At 43.5% G+C, this 19,840-nt stretch overlaps 1 long non-coding RNA gene across 2 annotated transcripts in view; it reads right to left on the minus strand.

Annotated features, from left to right (window-relative positions):
• Nucleotides 1-260: 260 nt before the first annotated feature.
• Nucleotides 261-19,840, minus strand: part of LOC143686506 (uncharacterized) — a 43,551-nt gene continuing 23,971 nt past the window's right edge. For both annotated transcript variants that reach the window (XR_013177208.1, XR_013177207.1), the window contains exons 3-4: nucleotides 3,059-3,210; nucleotides 261-890 (exon numbers count right to left, since the gene is read on the minus strand). This is a non-coding gene — a long non-coding RNA (uncharacterized LOC143686506). The remainder of the gene's footprint in view (nucleotides 891-3,058; nucleotides 3,211-19,840) is intronic.

Below are 19,840 nucleotides of genomic sequence, written 5' to 3' on the forward strand. Positions count from 1 at the left end.
CACATGGCACTGAAGGGTGGGGGGCATCTGTAGTCCTTTTACGGGGAGGGGGCAGGGAGGAAATAATTGTGAACAATAACCCAACGTCCTGGGGAAGAGATTTATAAGGATGGGCTCTGAAGCCACACTGACCTGAATTCAAATCCAGCCCTGCTGCTTACTGGTTGGGTGGTCTTGGTGCTGTTACATGACCTTGCTAATATTCATTCTCTTCATCCATAAAATGGCAACAGTGTCAACCCTACAGGGTTGTTGCAAAGATTTAATGAGATAATGCTTATGTTCTTAGCACAAAGTCTGCATAGTAAAATACTCAATGAACGACAAATACAATTATCCCAGAATTTTCTTTGCATCCAAATCAGTGTTCTCCCAGCTCAGTCTAGGGATTGCTTATAATTCTTACCACTCCCCTTCGCTCAGCAAGGCAGCAACTCTCAGCCTACACAAGGCCACTGGGACTATGTGAAGTAGAGGAAATAACACAGAGAGAAAGATAACATGTGACAGACTCAACAAGCTGTTCCTTTAGAAGCCACTTAATCATAGATAAGTCAACCGTAGTGCCATAGGCAAATGTATGCCCAAGACAGGTAAACATACCTTGGCCTCCTGGTATCTGAATCTAGCTTTGGAAAGAGAAGAGAATTCTCCCAGGAGTCAAAATGTGAGTCAGTGAAGGCTGGCAAGTTGGGGTCAGTATGGAGGCCTCTAGGTTATCAGTCACCAGCCTGGGTTCCCAGGGGAACAGGTCACTCTCACTCTCTCATTCAAGGAGGAAAAGAAGCCCTGCTCCTTCTAGCTCTGACCTGAAGAGCCCAGCTGTGTGCTCCTTCTCTCGTTCCTCTTTGGTAAGGGAGACTGGTTTCAGCAGCATGACCCCAAGCCTTCTGTAAACCACATCAAGGTCATTAGCAATGAAGAGGTTGTCTCACAGTCTGCAGTATTTACCCATCCAGCCTTCAGGGTAGCAGTTCTTGGTCCCTGGGAAGTAGTGTCAGAAGGGTCTACCTGTGGCCTCCAAATACACTGATGGTCCTCCCTCCACTCTGTCTTCAAGAGAGAGAGAGTTGCCTTCGGAGTAGCTTCTCCCACTTCCCATGAGAATGTCTTCCATGAGAGGGAGCTGAGCTACAGGTGGACTCATCCCAGCTCCACAGTGGTTACAGAGCCTGGCTCAAATCCTAGTCCTGTGCCCTTGAGCAAATTATGTAACCCATTTAAGGTTTGAGTTCTACATCTGTAAAAACAGGAACATTAATCGATAATTTTTTTCCTCTTCATCCTTTAGCCTTCCTCATAACTCCTAATATCTTATCAGATAGGTGACTGACACTAATCAATGGATTATTCAATGGAATTGGAATCATTTCCTAAACAGGACTGAAGCTAGTTGGAGAATTTTTAATGCTTGCATTTGAAACTTATGTTGTACAAAGCACTTTTACATGTTTACCAACACTTATCTTCACATTTGTGTTCTGTTGTATTAATTCTTAGAAAATAGTTGCTACCACAATATGTACAGCTTTCTGCAGGCTTTTTTTTTTATATATACTTCAAAAAAAAGAGCTTTTTAAAAGTAGTCCCAGCAGTGGAGACAACCAAAGCAATAGGCTAAGCCCTCAATCTTGGGGTTTGTTCATATGAAACTTAACCCCACAGAGGATGGGCTAAGCTTACTTAAAATTAGGCCTAAGAGTTACCCCCAAGAGAACCTCTTCTGTTGCTCAGATGTGGCCTCTTTCTCTCAGCCAACACGACAAGCAAACTCACAGCCCTCCCCCTCTCTATGTGGGACATGATTCCCAGGAGCGTAGACCTTCCTGGCAACGTGGGTCAGAAATCCTAGAGTGAGCTGGGACTCAGTATCAAGGGATTGAGAAAACTTTCTCAACTGAAAGGGGAAAGAGAGAAATGAGACAAAATAAAGTGTCAATAGCTGAAAGATTCCAGAGTTGACAGGTTATCCTGGAGATTATTCTTATGCATTAAATAGATATCACCTGTTTAGTTAAGGTATCATAGAGAGGCTGGAGGGAACTGCCTGAAAATGCAGAGCTGTGCTCCAGTAGCCATGTTTCTTAAAGATGATTGTACAATGATATAACTCTCACAACGTGACTGTGTGATTGTGTAAACCTGTGTCTGATACTCCTTTTATCTACCTTATCATCAGATGAGTAAAACATATGGGTTAAAAATAAATAAATAATAGGGGGAACAAATGTTAAAATAAATTTAGTAGATTGAAAAGAAAAAAGTTGTCCTTTCCCCCAACCAAAACCATTCCAACCAGTCCTAAAGAACACCTAGAGCAATACATAAGATTCTACACAAGTTCCATGCACTAGGATAACTTTCCAGAAAACTACAACCTCCAGATGGGTCCCTGAAAAAGATAAATCCTGACACCTAGAAGGCCCAGCCTCTCTAGAACATCAACGAGTTCTTTCCCCCTATCCCATATCATTGACAGCCTCTTCCAACATGAAAAAGTTAGAATGGCCATAGCCCAAACACCCCTAAAGAGTGTGATATAAAGATCAAAGGTGATGGTGGAGTTGTACAGAAAAGGTAGGATTTAACAAATGAATATGATTTGCTGAATCACTAAATTGATATTTCTTTTAAGTCTCCACTATCTTAGAGAAGCTAGCAGTAAAAACCTAAATTTGTGGCATTGTAACCCATACCAAATTCCAAAATCAGTTCTACAACTAATTGCTGTGCTATGCTTTGAAATGTATTGTTTTGTATATATGTTATTTTTCACAAAAAAAGTCAATTGTGATGATAAAAAAATATTTATTCCTTCTAGCCTCCCATATTCTGGAGCAGCTATAAGGAAAAATCCGAGAGTACGGTATGGTAGCCCATGACACACTCTGGGATCTGTCCTGTAACTACTTGTTGAAGAGTGCTTTGAAAACTATTGCTTTTTTATTTCTTTGCTTTGTATATATGTCATATCATACAATCAAAATAAGCTGCCCTTTCCCACCATGCTCTCCTAGTGCACTCCTAGGAGGAGGAGGGAATTTCCTACCCCACTGACCTCAGGCTGAGCCACCTGAATTGCTCTGGTCAGTGGAACTTGCAGGGACGCGTATGCCGTGCTCCAGCAGAAGCAACAAGAAGCTCCTTTCCACCGTTGTTCTTTTCCTTCTGCCACAAGAACATCAATGTCCCAGATGCCAGGTGTCCTTCCTGAGAAAAGGACAAAGGCAGAGTGGCCACAGACCTGCGACCCATGTGGAATGTGAATGAGAAACACATATTCATTCCTGAGGGCTGCTGAGATTTGGCCAGGGTTTGCTGCCACCACACAGTTTAGCCTCAACTATGCCGCAACCGTAAGGTGTGGACGTGAACTTACCACCCTCCATTTTACAGATGAGGAAACTGAGGCCATGATTTACCTGAAGTTGTGTAGCCAGAGTGACTAGCCAAGGCTCCAGTCCATTTCGTTTGTCTCCAAATCTTTTGTGTTCACTTTTCTACTCTGTGTACTTTGTGAACAAAGTTTTGAGTCCTATGTAGAACTTCTTATAGTTCAAATTTGTATTTATTTTTACTTATTTTTCTATCAGACTCCCCACTCCATCAAAGCTCCATGAAGGCAGGAATCACATCTTTTCCATTACGTTATCTTCAGCTCTTGGTATATATTAGAGTTTACACCTTGATGAATGAATGAATGATTTAATGAATGAATAAATCTTCCCACTCATTGCTTTGATTCCTGCATCAAGCTTTATGATGGGAAGACCAGATGACCACACAAAGAGTGGAAAATTTTTAGACTCAAAAAGGACATTAGCCTCAGTGGCCTGGCTGGACTCAAGAAGTCTGGGTGGATGTCCTCTTCCTGCCCAAACTGTTGACTCCCTCCAGGTGCTACAACCAGCTGTCCTTGGGCCCTTCCTATCAGAACTGAGCTGGACAGCTCCACCCATCAGTGCTTCCAACTGAGCACCTCCCAAACCAGCCTCTTTATCTTCCACCCCAAATCTGCAAATCTGCCTCTTCACCTGCTTTGTCTAGTCACCCAACCCAGAGGCTGGGGAATTACCCAAGACTCTTCCTTTATCTCCCAATCCTCATCGGTCACCAAGGCCAACTGATGAGTGAAATTGTGCTTTGCTTTCCTAGCTCTTCTGACCCGAGTTCAAGTCCTCATCCCCACTCACCTGGACTTTGACCACAGTCCCCTCCTGTTCTCTTCATCCCAGTCCCTAGCTCCTCACAACACTTTCCATACCACTGCCAAGGGAACTTAAAAAAATAAACAAACTATAAGCACATGCACATATTCATGAACAAACAAACACGTCATCTTCCTGACCCACTGCTTTGGAAACCTGCTTAATCATAAAAATCATCTTAAGGTGCTTATTAGAAATACAGGTTCCTCAGCCCCACCCTCAATTTACGTACTAGCATCTCCAGGGGAAGGGCTAGCGAACCATTTTTTTTAATAAGTGCCTCATATGATTCTTATGATTCGGCAAATTTAGGAAACACTGGCATAGCCTATTTGTTAGAATGAGATTCACCCGTGAGTTATAGAAACCCCAAAACAACACTAGCCTCAACAAGACAGTGGTAGTTCTCTCTCAAATAAGACTGGTCAGTGGTCCAGGGCTAACAGGGTACTGGGGGGCCAGGGGCCCAGGCTCCATGTTGCCCACTATCTGTGGCCTCAATATTGTGGTCCAAGATGGCAACATCACTTTCCAGGCACAGATGGATGGGGGCATGAAGGATGCCCTGGAGCTGAGTCTTGAGGAGGACCCCACAAGCTATCATTGACTCCTTCCATTAGACACCATCGGCCAGAGGTCACTCACACCGCCGCACTTAGCTGCAAGAGAAGCTGGGAAATGCGTCTTCACATACCCAGCAGAAAATTCAAGGTGGCATTGATATTGGGGGAAGGAGCCACAGAGCCCCAAACTCCCAATTAACAGAAAAATAATCGAAGGTCCAAAGAAATTCAGTGATCTGCCCAAGATCACATGACTAGGTAACATCCTGTTCTAGTTTGTTAGCTGTCAGAATGCAATATACCAGAAATGGAATGGCTTTTCAAAAGGGGAATTTAATAAGTTGCTCGTTTACAGTTCTAAGGCTGAGAAAATGTCCCAATTAAAACAAGTCTATAGAAATGTCTAATCAAAGACATCCAGGGAAAGATACCTTGGTTCAAGAAGGCTGATGGAGTTCAGGGTTTCTCTCTCGGCTGAGAAGGCACATGGCGAACACAGTTAGGGCTTCTCTCTCTCGGCTGGAAGGACACATGGCGAATACAGCGTCATCTGCTAGCTTACTCTCCTGGCTTCTGGTTTCATGAAGCTCCCCGGGAGGCATTTTCCTTCTTCATCTCCAATGGACTCTTGGCTTCATGGTGCTGCAGCATTCTCTGCTCTCTCTGAGTCTCTCTGAATCTCCAAAATGTTTCCTTTTATAGGACTTCAGAAACTAATCAAGACCCACTCAAATGGGTGGAGACATGTCATCCCCTAATCCAGTTTAACAACCATTCTTAACTAAATCACATCAACCAGGGAGATGATCTCATTACAGTTTCAAATATACAGTATTGAATAGGGATTATTCTACCTTTAAGAAATGGGATTTATATCAAAACACGACTTTTCTTAGGGGGCATACTTCCTTTCAAACCAGCACACATCCCCAGACATTTGATTCCATATGTTTACTTTCACTTATTCAAAGTGGAGATTTCACATGGGCAAATGCTTTTGCTCAGGACTTAACCAGGGTTGGTGATGCTTTCCAGATGGTATGGGATGAACGACCCACAGTCAGGTCTCAAGCTATAACCTCTGTCTTTCCAGACATATCTGCGAGACAAGATATTTGGCTTCCAGAGTGGGGGTCATTTCACTGGTGATGCTTGTGATGAGAGAAAGGGGCTGACCTGAAATGGTGACAGTTTTGAGCTGCTGACCCCACCCAGCTCCCTCCATGCTGCCTGTAACATGAGATGAAGAAATGCCTTTCTAATATCCAGCCTTCTTAAAGGATCTAGTTTTCTGTTCAATGCAGCCAAAGCAATCCTAGCAAGTTCACCACCTTTCCGGCCTGCACCCTATATATTGGGCACAACTAACCATTCAGCCATTCCACAGGTACCTCTTGAGTCCCTCCTCTGTGCCAGACAAATAGAATAAGACGCAAACTGATCCCTCAAGACATCTTCCAGCCAGGATGGGAAACAGACAGGTAAAGCAATTGTTATAGTCACAGTTCCATTGCACCAGGGAGTCTGACTGCACTGAGTTCAAACCCAGTTCTGTTGCCTACTTACCTGAGTCACCCTAGCATACCTGCACCTCTGTGCCTGCTTCCTCATTAATAATATAATGTTAAAGGCCCCTATTCTGTAGGGTTTAGGTAAGGATTAACAAGGCCATGTTCACAAAGATTTTAACCCAGTGCCTGGTCCAGAGAATGGCTCAGCTTATGGTGGCTAGCCTCACTACAACTGTCACCTGGTGCTATATGTATAAATCACAGTAGTAATAGAGGGAGAGCTTGGTTTACTCTGTATCTCTGCCTTGGAGAATAGCAAAGAGGGAGAATGCTTGAGCTAAGCCTCTAAGAATCAGTAATTGCTGGCCATGAGATAAGGACATTCCTGCCAAAGGAACAGCACATGCAAAGACAGAGAGCATAGGTTATTTCAGTGACCATGGGCATTTTTCACAGAAAGAGTCAGCTGGGAGGTCAGTTGAGAAAGGTAGTAAACTACAATTGTATTGGCTGTAAGAATAGAAACTTGACTTGGAAGGGTTTAAATTATACAACAGCATTTAATTATTTCACTTAAGGGGAAGCCTATAAGTCTAGGAAATAATTCCAGGTTTGGTTTGGCAACATAGTAATGACAGTGCAATTCCTCTCCCTCATGGTTAGAGAAAGGCTGCCACTGCTCCAAGTAGCATATAATCATGTAACCAAATACCAGTCAGGAAGAAGGGAAGAGCAAAAGAAACTTTCTTTGTGCCACTTTCCCTTTTTATCAGGAAGCCCAAAAGCAAGATGTCTCTTAGGTCTGGGCTGGATCATATGCTCACCTCTCGTCTAGACCAATCTCTGTCAAATGGAAATTGGAATACCATAATTACATTAGAACAGCAGTGATTTGTCCCCTAAGGTTTGGCATACTGCCACCCTAATTAAGTCAGCATTCCCTTAGCAAGAAAGAAAGGGAAACGGCAACTGGGGGTCCCAGTGCTGCTCACCAACAGTTCTGGTTCCCCAACCTTTCCAGACATGGTGGGAATACCCTACTACCTCTGTCCAGTGAAATGTGAGCAGAGTGTTGTGTGTTGCTTCCAGGGAAAGCTTGAAGAGCCAATACAAGATTCCCCACATGCTCTTTTCCTGCCTTGATATCCATGAAAGCCTATTTCAGGATGGAGCTTCCATCAACTGGACCCCTGAGTGACCAAGATGGTCCAAGCCCCCTGCTAACCCCTGATGGGCAGGTAGCACAAGGAAGAAATAAACATTCGTCATTATATATTGCTAAGATCTGGGGGTTGTTTGTTACTGCAGCAGAGCCCAGCCTGGCCGACTGGACAGAAGGCCTGAAAGATCACACATGCGGTGAAGCATGGCCTGCAAACCCCTGCTGGGAAACCCTCACAAAGGCACCTGTAGGGAAGTCTCATCTGCAGCAGCTGGCATGACAGCTGGAGTGCCTCTCCCTTGGCTGCTGGCTTGTTAAAAAGAAAAAAAGAAATAAAAAAGCATTTCTCCCACTGAAAGAAGCAAATGAAACACACAGGGGAAGATGAAGCCATTTCTCTTTCTTCCCCCAGCTAATTCTCTCAAAATCCAGAAGACACGTAAGCCCCACAACAGAAACATTTGCTACAGGCTTGTTGTATAGTGGATCCCTGGGATAAGCCCTTTGAGTCTACGGGCCACTTAGCAACCCCATGACGCCACAGCTGTCACTGTCACTCACACTGTCCAGACCAGGAAATGGAGGCTTAAAGGGTTTAACTAACTTGCTTTAGCTCACATAAATAGTGACGCACAGCAGTCAGTCTGACTCCACTGCCTGCCTGTGTCCTGGGGCCAAGGAGAGCTCCAGCTGTGACGTCTCAGAAACAACTGCAGGGGCCTCTCCTTCTCCAGGACCAGGTAAGTGCTTTCACCACAAGGCCCCACAGCCAGGTCAGCCAAAGCCCACCCAGTCCCCAGCAAAAGGGACACCTGGAAGGGAAGCAGCCTCCTCCCAAGCCACTCTCACGCCTTCCCTATTCTTCCTCCTCTTCCAGTTTCAGCCTCTCCTTACCAGCAGTGATGTGACAGTGCCTTAAGACCCATCCATGAAGATCACTTAGGGGGGCTCCACCTGGGCTGGCTCAAGAAGGAAGGAGGAGGTAAGGGAGGATCTATATAAATAACCACCAGGCAAAAGGTACCCCTTCTCCACCCTCGCCTCAGGGCCTTGGCATGTGCTCTTTTATCTATAAGATGCTGTCTTCCCACACCATCTCCCCTGCACACGCTCTTTCTAAGTCCATCTCCCACACTGAACTGAAGAGTATGAAGCACAGGGAGATATCGTATTCATCTCCATATCCCCTGAGCCCATCCCAGTGCCTAGTACATAGTAAGCACTCAATGATACATAGTAAAAGCCTTGATCCAAGTGGGCATCAGATGTCATGTTTATAGAGCACTTGATGCCTACAAGATGCCTTAACTTTTGCACTCCTCAATGACTCTATGCATCAAACAGAGAAAACCAAAGTTCAGAGACTTTTTCATGTGACTTGGCCAAGATCGTCGGTTAGAAAGCAGTACAGGCAGAAGCCAGAGAATGTTAAACACACGATAGGAACAAAACAAATACTTGCTTGGAGATGGAAAACAGAGAAGTGGAGAGAGAGGGGAAAGGCGGAGGCAGTTCCGGCCCTACTCTAATTCAGTGGTCTGACCATCTGCCCATGAACATTTGGCAAAGCCCATACTGAAGGACTGAATCAATGATTTTTTTATGGGCTGAGATAAGTGGACACATTTTCACGTTGACGAATTATCAAACAGCAATTTTAGTAATCTCATTAGACCATAATAGAGATAGAATGCAATTTAGATACACATATCCTCTTTCTAATCAGCATTTGTCCAGCAGGCTTGGAGGTCAAGTTGAGTTTAATCTTCCTCAATGGCCGTGCTTTTGGTTTCAGTCTCCAAGGCTCACTGCACCTCATGTAACTTCCATTCAGGATGTAATGGGAAAGGCATGTGTCTGGGGATCGGGACATCAGGGTGATTCTTCTTTGTTAAAATAAGACAAGGGAGGCTTGTTGTAACACTGGTTGTCCTCAGTAGTCCAGCCTTGTCCACACTCCACAAACACACCCACTGGAATACACCGTTGTACACTGTAGGGAACTCCCAGAGGTTCTGCAAACAGAGGTTACTGCTTGCACGGAGGGTTCAGGCAGCCTTAGCAGTATGAGACTTGAGTCCTTGAAATCATCTATTTTTTATGTGTAAATAAACAGTGGGAAGAAAGGAGAAGGCACCAACACAATTTTAATGAACAAGATGCCCATCAGTCAGTGAAAGAAAACAAAGGGTAGCTTAATGGGCACGAAGAACTATTTTTCTAGTGATTTTTCTCCTTTGCTCTCCTGGGAAGAGGAGTAGCTTCTAAATTAAAAAGAGAAAAAGCGATGCTCTGAGTATATTTTATCCTGTCATTTCATTGTCTTTGATCCTGTATTTCCTAAGAAAGAAGCACTTAACCTCCAGTGTCAGATCAATGTTGGAAATGCATGCTTTATTTTAAGAGCCTTTTCTAGTGCGTAGAATCTCAGTGAGTCATGCCCAATCTGTGTCTTCACTAGTGAACTTTAAAAAGATTTCCAACAGTGGATTACATTCAATCACACAGTTTTGTTCCAAACTATTGGCTGAATTCAAGCATAAAGAATTTTTTTCTGCAAGTAGACACTACCCAAGTGGATTCCCTGGCACCACGGTGGCAGCTTCTCTACAGATTTCTCCTGAGGGAAGGTGAAAGGCCGTTCCAGGCACACAAGCAGTCTATCATGGATCTGTTTGAATTCCCTTTTCAAGTGAATGAAGTGTATTATGCTGCCAGAAGGATACTCCATCATCTATAATAAATATTCATCTGCATGTATCGTGCACTTGCACTGCATGACTGATGAACTCCAGCTCTGGAAATGAATGGGAAACTCACTAAGACAAATGTCACCTCTCAGTGCTGTTCTTACAGATAAATTGCAGTTAGATTTAAACAAAGTCAGTAATTTCATGCTTTACAACTGGTGCCTGATTCAATTCAGACAGCCCCCCTCTATATAAGGGTGCTAAAACCCAATTTGATTAGTTGGGTTTTGGCAATTTCTACTGGGGAACAGTCAACGAATTCTAATCATTGGGCTTATTATTGAAATACAGTTATGCTAAATATACTTCCCCAAGTCTTATGCAATTAGGCCAATTTAAAATACGGGCAGCTTCATTGATGGCTGGTAGGAGTATAAATAGGTACAACTCTTTTGGAAAGTAGATTGGCACCATGCTATAAACTCCTGACACCCCTTGACTCAGGAGCTGCTCATCTTGGGATCGATCCTAAGGAAATAGTCCGAAAGCTTTCTATAAGCAACATTTATCCTCTGGTCCTCTGGTTTCCTTCGAGGGGAGAAAATTCTGCATTGAAGAAGATACAAAATCTTCCCTTTTCTCATGCTGCCTCAAGGGAAGGAAGGGACTGAGTTGACGCATTTGGAGAAGGAGTCACACAATAGCATTCACCATGTGCTCGACCCCCGCTCTCCACACTCACTTTGGAAAGGCTTGGTTTGATCTGCACTGGATGAGAAGAGATGCAAAATTCAATTTAGGGAAAAATGTGTTAGGAACTCCATATAGTTGATATCTTATTCGCCATTCATCTAACCACAGGCCCTCTCTCATTTGTTCCACATCTTGTGGGAGGAAGAGAAAATCTCAGACAGTAGTTTTCATCAAACAGTAACAAACTTTACACTTAACCGTATCCACTGTGGAGTTATTTATTAGCCAACAATGAAGAACATTTCATAAGCACAATCCACCTGATGTAACCCGTAATGGACAGCCATTACAAATAATGCAAATATGATGATAGGATTTAATCTAAAATGCTAAAGACACTGTAGGTTTAGATTTTAAAATACCAGCAAAACATCAGTGAGTAGGAAAGCTAGGTGATGGATATTGAGTGCTCATTACACCATTCTGTCTACAAATAATCAGGAAAAATGTCCATAGACAAAGACATGTGGAGCACACTTATTTGAGCTCTATCTAAAAATTTATTTAGTAAAATTTTTCATTCATTTTTCAAATTTGATAACTAAGGTGGCTCCTTCCCTGAGGACAAGGTTTTGCAGCTTATAGCCTGGCAGAATGGGCAAAGCCTAGTGAGGTGACCTAGTTCAGTTTGTACTGAAATATTTAGTTCTGCAGTGTAGTGCCGGGAGGGTACGTGCAGGGAGGTTCGCCTCCTTTACTGTTTCGAGGAAATAGGAACTGACACCCTCTCCCCACCCCATCCCTACCAACCTGACCCCCATTGAGATGTTTTTGGTACAATCACCTGTATAAGCTTTTAGAGAATATAGAAAATTAAGGAGGTGTATATAGCCTTCTTATGCTAAAAGTGTTTTTAAAAATATATAAGCAAAAACATATATTAATCGTATGGCAGCCCATGACAAACCCTGGGATCTGTCCTGTAACTACTTGTTGAAGAGTGCTTTGAAAATGATTGCCTTTTTATTTCTTTACTTTGTACATATGTTATACTATACAATAAAAAAAGTTTAAAAAATATATGTGAATATCTGCCCTCTCCCTATCTACGTCGGACATGACTCTCAGGGGTGTGGAACTGCCTGGTAACGTGGGTCAGAAACCCTAGAATGAACTGGGACTCAGCATCAAGGGATTGAGAAAACCTTCTCAACCAAAAGGGGGAAGGGTGAAATGAGACAAACTGTCAATGGCTGAGAGATTCCAAACAGAGTCAAGAGGTTATCCTGGAGGTTATTCTTACGCATTAAATAGATATCACCTTGTTCGTCAAAATGTAATGGAGAGGCTGGAGGGAACTGCCTGAAAATGTAGAGCTGTGTTCCAGTAGCCAAACACACACCGCACACCCCACCAGTATAATGTGACTGCGTGATTGTGAAAACCTTGTGTCTGATGCTCCTTTTATCTACCTTATCAACAGACAAGTAAAATATATGGAATAAAAATAAGTAATAGGGGGGACAAATGTTAAAATAAATTTACTAGATTGAAATACTAGTGATCAATGAAAGGGACAGGTAAGAGGTATGGTATGTATGAATTTTTTTCTGTTGTCTTTTTATTTGTTTTTCTGAATTGATGCAAATGTTCTAAGAAATGATGATGATGAATTTGCAACTATGTGATATATTGTGAATTATTGATTATATATGTAGAATGGAACGATCATATAAGAATGTTTGTGTTTGTTTGTTGTTATATTTTTTTTAATTAATTATATGTATTTGTGTGTGTGTGTGAATATAAAAGCAAAACTTCTGATCTCAGTGCCTACAATATTACTTCTGCTGCTAACTACCCCTACAAGGCCTCTAAACTGGTTCCTGGGCAGAGAAGTCAACCAGCCATGCCCATCTGAGGGGCAGGGGGCTTGGTGGCGATCCCCAACCCCAAAGAAATCATGCACAGCTTCCCTTCTCTGACATGTCCCTTCCTTGGTCAAGGCCAAAACAGGTCCCCAATGTCACTGAGACTGCCTGCTTTGACACTGCCCACTTTCAGTTCCTTCACTCTCGGGAAAACTTACATAGCTGGAAATAAGTAGGAATATAAAACAGCTGAAAGAAGGTGACATCCCACACACTCAACAGCAATGATGTTACTAAAAATATTTATTGAAACTAAGCAACGACTTGCTAAAGAAATCATAGAGGAGTTCCAAGAAGATGGCAGAATGGGATAGATCGAATTCACCCCTGCTCCAAGGAGCAGCTAGGAAGGGACAGAAAGGCAACCAAAGGTGGCCATTCCAGGGTGTCAGTGACCTGGACGGCCCTAGGTTGCAAAGGCTGAGAAACTGAGATGCAGTGAACCAGAGCCTAAGGCAGAAGCCCAGAGCCCACAGGAGTGCACGGACCAGGAGAGGGGGACGAGGAAGTAATTCAAGCTGTGCTCCTTGAACTAGCCACCCTCACCAGAGCAGCCCGGCGACCCACCACCCACCCCACACCCCACGCACCTGAACCTGGTCACCTGCCCCCACTCCCCACGCTCCAAGCGCCCCCTCCCTACCCACCCCCGTCACCCCTTGGGCGCGTACCCGCCCCACACCCCACCGCAAGCACACACACGCCTGCCAACCCACCTCTCCAGCGCAAGTGCAGTCTCACCCGCCCTTCCCGCACCCTTCCTACCAGTCCTTGCACCCTGCAGATGGTCGCCAGCACTGAAGGGGTGCGGGCGACCTCCACACCCAGGCCACACCCACCCCCTGCCCATATAGTCGCGCAGCCCCACCCCGCCCCCCTGAGCTCTATGCCGGGGTACATCAGTTTACAGCCATCCCAGATCCTCACATGCCCACAGCCCCCAGTCATGCCCCCCAGGTCTGGGCAAGCGCTGAGATGTGCACTGGGGCCACATCACCCCCCAGCCCACGCAGGCGTAATGTGGAACCGCTGCCCTAGCTCTGCGCAGGTGCACAAAGGGTCCCATGCCCTAGACCAGCACACACCAGGGCCCCACCCCCCAGACCCATGCACCCCACATAGCTACGTCTTCCCCTGCTTCTGGGCACCCATGCTCACAAGCACAGCATAGCATCCCCAACCTGTGCCTATACCTGCGCTGCAATGTATCACCTCATTGCTGTGCCACACCTGGTCCCCTGCATTCTGCTCCACATCCATTCCACAAATACAAGGCCTTAGACTACTGAAGGAAATCAACTCCCAAAGTAAACCAATCAAGATATTTACATGCTACAAAGACAGCAGATCACTAAACATATCATGATGGAGAGAGATATAGCCCTGCCTAATGACCAAATTAAAACACCAGAGGAGACACAGACATTAGAATAACTAATCAAAGATGTTCATACAACTCTACTAAATAAAAGAAATGGGATGGCTAATGACATAAAGGGGATCAAGAAGACATTAGAAGAGCATAGAGGAATTTGAAAGAATAAATAGAAAAATAATGGGTATCACAGAGGTTAAAGATGCTGTAGACCAAATAAAAAACACACTAAAGACATGGAACAGCAGATTTGAAGATGTAGAAGAAAGAATAAGCAAACTAGAGGACAGGGCAACTGATTTTGAACACTCAAAAGAGCAAATGGCAAAAAAGATGGAAAATTTTCAATTGGATCTCAAGGAAATGATGGACAAAACAAAGCATACAAATATAAGAATCATTGGTGTCTCAGAAGGAGAAGAGAAGAGTAAAGGGCTAGGAAGATTTGTTGAGGGTATAATGAGGAAAAACTTCTCAACCCTTATAAAGGACACAAACAAGTCAAAGAAGCTCAACAAACACCAAATAGAATAAATCCAAATAGGCCTTCCCCAAGGTACATACTAATCAGTCTGTTCAGTGTTGAAGAGAAGCAGAAAATCCAGAAAGCAGCAAGAGAATCCATTACATACAAGGAAAACCACATAAGACTGAGTTCAGACTACTCAGCTGGCACTATGGAGGCAAGAAGGCAGTGGTATGATATATTTAAGATCCTGAAAGAGAAAGACTTCCAGCCAAGAATTCTGTACCCAGTCAAATTTGTCCTTCAAAACTGAGGGACAGATTAAATTTTTCACAGACAAGCAAATTCTGAAAGAATTTGTCAACAAGAGACTGGCCCACAAGAAATACTAAAGGGAGTTCTGCCAGTTGAAAAAAAAAGACAGGGAGGGAGGTCTGGAGGAGGGCATAGAACTGAAGAGTACCAGTAAGGATGGCTTAAAGGATAAAAAGAGAAAGAAGGAAAAGAATATATAGATCTGATAAATAAAATCCAAAAGATAAGATGGTAGATTCAAGAAATGCCTTTTTAGTAATAACTTTGAATGTTAATGGACTAAACTTACCAATTAAAAGATACTGATTGGAGAATGGATTAAGAAATATAATCCAGCTATATGCGGTTTACAAGAGACTCATTTTAGACACAAAGGTACAAATAGATAGAAAGTGAAAGGATGGAAAAAAGATATTCCACACAAGTTGTAATCAAAAGAAAGCAGAAGTAGCTATACTAATATCAGACAAAAATAGACATTAGATGTAAAAACATCATAAGAGAAAAAGAAGAATACTATGTATTAATAAAAGGGACAGTTCACCAAGAAGAAATAACAATCAAATGTTTATGCTCCCAATCAAGGAGCTCCAAAGTACATGAGACAGACATTGACAAAACTTAAAGGAGCGATAATACAATAATCAATAATAATGGTAGGAGACTTCAATAAAGAAATCATAGAGATGCAAAAATGTGCCACAGTAAAGAAATCTCCCTAAAAGAGTCCTGGTCCCAACATACCTCTGGTGAAGAAGAGAAAGGCCCCTTCAGCTTCAAAGACCCCAGGAACTGCAGAACCAGAGACCCCAGGTAAAGGCTCAGGAAAGAAGCCATAAGTCAAAGAAGAGACAGAGAAAGAAATTAGCTCTTCACTGGGGAAAAAAGACCTAAGACAGTTTCCAAAGAACCCAGAGGCCAAGTTCTTTGCTACTCCTGGTATATGAGCCAGAAAAACTCGTCAAATCCCCAAGCAATGACCCCCAAACCCAAAGTGCCCCAGTGAATCTAAAACCAGTGACTTGACCAGAGGAAAACATCAGGGCTACCTGAAGAGCTTTTTTAAAATACCCAAATCCTGGTCCCTGTTGTCCCCTCCTCCAGGAGGAAGGCCTGGGCTTAAAATATTCCTAAAACCTCCACAGGTAATCCTGATGTATGCTCCTGAATGTAGGAACCAGTGCCGTGAAGTGAAACCTATTCATTCAATTGCTAAAAATAAATAAATAAAACTCAGTGGCAACAGCAAAATGCTCATATAGTACTGAATTAGAAGAGGTAAATAAAATTTCTATGTTGATGAAAAACTTGATGAGCATTGGATGCTATGATTAATATCTGATTCTGCACATCTGAGGTCCTAGAAAATTGTTCTATGTGTAAATCTGATTGAAATTATGACTAAAACAGTGCTTGAGAACATGACCAAAAAGAAAAGACAGAAAAGCTTGTAAAGAGTTAGATTGCAAGAAAAAAAAGAAAGGAGCTAGATTGCTATGTCAAGGTGCTTGGATTAGGTGTGATTTTAACATGACTATATGACTTTGATCATCTAAACGTACTTTGGGGAGGCTGATCATCAATAACTCAATTATAGAAGTACTAGGAATTGTTAGGAAGCGAGTCCTTGGGTGCTGCAAGCACCTTTCACTTCGGCTCAAATAAAGATGAGAACCTGAGGCCAGAAAGTTGTTGAAGTTCTGCCTTTAGCAGAACAAGGACTAAAATCCAAAGCTCAGCACTCTCGGCACATGTCCTCTCCACCCCATGCCCACTTGGGATAGCACCTCCCATATCGCCTGTGCCACCCCTTATCGAAGCTCTTGCCCACAGGCGCCCCTAGAAGTAAACAGTGCGCTTCCACTCACTTCTGTATCCCCAGAACCCAACATGGGGCCTAATACATAGTAGGCGCTCAATAAATGGGCACAAGAGCTCTATTAAATACTACCCCGGGCCATCCTTTGATCGCCTTAGAGGACTTTGACTTAATTCCTGGTCCAGAAATGTAATTTCTTTGACAGCCAGGATGTTCTCAGTTTATATTCTTTTAGCATCTTTCCCAAACACATAATTCAGGGAAGGTACAAACTCCCAATGAATTGACTGGTGTTTGAAGAGAAAACTCTAAAGCTGATACAATTACCCACGCATTTGACCTCCTTGGGGGTCATTGTCCTTGAGCATTTTAAACCTTGCAGGATTACAGTAATGGGTGACAGTCATTAAACATTTGCTGTGTGCCAGATGCTGTACTGAGCATTGTCTGCACATTTTCTTATTTAATCTTCACAACACTATGCAGTAGTTATAGCTGATGCCTCTATCTAGCTGAAGAAACTGGGGCACAGAAGTGCTAACAACAAAATCCACCACTATTAACTGGTACAGCTGGGTTCCAATCCAGAGAGCCTAGCTCCAGAGCAGAGCTCATATATCCTTTTGTAAAGTCAATCCTTTGCAGGGAAGGTCTTCCTTCTGGCAGAATTTGCATGACACGAGTAAGAATTTTATCCACAGAGGACTGGAGTATATTTTTGATGCCACCAACTAAATCTAAGTGGCATTGTATTGGTGTTGGTCATGATTTCCATGTAACCTAAACTCTGCCAACATGGCTGCTATAACCACTTGACTAAACGCTGACACAAAGAGATGAGAAATCGGATTACAGAGGTAATGCTGCCTTGATTTCCAAACAGATGAAGTCTGGCATGCAATCTTTCTTTCACTCAACACAGACTCTGACTCTAAAAGTTTTTGGAGCTGGCAGGAAAATGGCAGAAGCAAAATGCAAATATTGTTGGTGCTTATAATAAATAATAGTTAGTAAAACCTAAGATTACAGCTCAGAAGTGTTCTGTGTTCCCCGTTATTTAATAATTTATTATATGAAATCCATTGACCTTTCAGTGGATTTCTTTTTTTTTTCTTGAGAAGAAGCCAGAGTGTTAATTGTGGGTTAGCTACTTTATTGAGCAACATTAGCATACAAATAGGGCATCAATAACCAGTTACAATCTTCCTCTTGGAAAGGCAGGGCTCTTCCTTCGCTGCTGTGACTGCTAACTCAGCCACTTAAAGCTCTGGGCATTCAAAGCTCTTCTCAGTTGACCCCCAAGAGATCTCTCCAGCAGTCAGCAGTCCAACATCTTGCTTCTCCCTTGACACACTCCCGTTTCTGGCCACCTGCCCCCATCCTGGCCAAGCCTGCGCTTGCTGGGCTGTGTTCCTTTGCTCATGCTGATGATTCTGTCCGTCCAATTCCTGGCCCTTTAATTTCTGGATTCCCTGGCCCTGTCCCCGCCCCACCCCACCCCCAATCCTTTATTTATTCAGTGGATGCTCATTGGATACTGGCTGAACTCCAGTCTCTGGCTGACTTTAGGGAGATAGCCAGGAGTAAGGAAGATAGGATCCCTCCCTGCTGGCACTTCCAGGTTAGCAAACTTTATAAAGGACCAGATCGTGCATATGTTAGGCTCTGCAGGCCATACTGTCTCTGTCTCCATTATGAATCTCTGCTGTGTAGCGGGAAAGCAGCCTTTGCCAATAGGTAAGTGAAGGGGCGTAGCTGTGTTCCAAAAAACTCTAATGCAAAATACAGGCAGCAGGCTGCTTGTGGCCCAGAAGCCATAATTTCCCAACCCCAGGCTTGGAGCTTGGACTTTGGAGGTAGAGAGAGCCAGGTGGGAAGTCCAGCTCTCTTCTTACAACTTCAGCACCTTACGCTGTTTCTCCATAGCTCAGTTCCTCATCTGCAAAATGGCGATGACAAAATGTACATCAGACTCCATCATTCCCCTTTTAAAAAACCCACCCAGTGGCTTTCCGAGAGTGAAATGACTCAACACCCTGACTCCCAAGGAAGTGCCTCCAACTTCGTTCTCCAAACCGCTTTCTTACTAGTCTCCCATTCCTGGGTCTATTCTCCACACAGAGCCATTGCGAATGCAGTTTCATGGTGTGGAACTTTTTTCCCCTGCTCTTCTCATGCTCAGGTCCAATTTCAAATGCTACTTCCCCAAGGGGCCTGCTATGGCATGCCACCTGAAGGTACCCCTATGCACACGTGTACACACACATATACATACATACATGAGAGGAAAATATGGCGCCAATTCTTTGTCTCTGCCCCTTGATTCTTTCTGCTGTAGCGCTTACCACAATTTGTATTTGTTTGCTTACTTCTTTATTTTTGGTCCCTCCACTGAAATATCAGTTCCATGGGTAAATGGTTGTTGCCACTGTGTCTCCAGCCTCTAGACCCAGTCCCTGGCATGAACAGGCAATCAATCAATATTTGCATCATCAATAGATAAATCAATAAATGTTGGCTAGGGACCACCTCTTAACCAAGGAAACATCTTGGTGTTTTATCCCTCCCGCTGTTTCATCAAGCTCAGTTGGCCATGACTCACATTTCTTCAACTACTTGGCTTCTGCTTACATTAATTCTACTTTATGGCAGGGGTATATTTTGATTCCTGTAATGATTAGGTTATTGTTTTGTATTATTTTATTTGAGTGTGCCCCAAATGTCTCACTCTGAGCTATCCCTAGAGTTTCTAGGGTTATTTTCTGTTTACTTCTGGTGGTTTCTAAAGCTATCCTCTCATTATTTCTGGAGAGGATCCTGTCCTATTAAGTGCCAGATGCGAATGGGTGGTCCATGAGCTCGTTCTGAAAGAACCACTTCAGACAAAGGACAAAGAGCACCAAAGCACAAGAAGTTGAGAGGCCTGAGTTCTGTCCCCAGCCCTCCTAGATTAGCTTGTGACCCTGGACAAATCAATTAACCTCTCTGAACTTCATTTCTTCAGCAGCATGTAAGAACACAAACAATTTCAGAAGCAACAATCTAACACATTATGAAGCAGCCCCCAACTGTTGAACCACTGGTGTAGGGTGATAAAACTGAGTAAA

Source organism: Tamandua tetradactyla, chromosome 6 (genome assembly GCF_023851605.1).
Source record: "Tamandua tetradactyla isolate mTamTet1 chromosome 6, mTamTet1.pri, whole genome shotgun sequence".
NCBI lineage: Eukaryota > Metazoa > Chordata > Mammalia > Pilosa > Myrmecophagidae > Tamandua > Tamandua tetradactyla.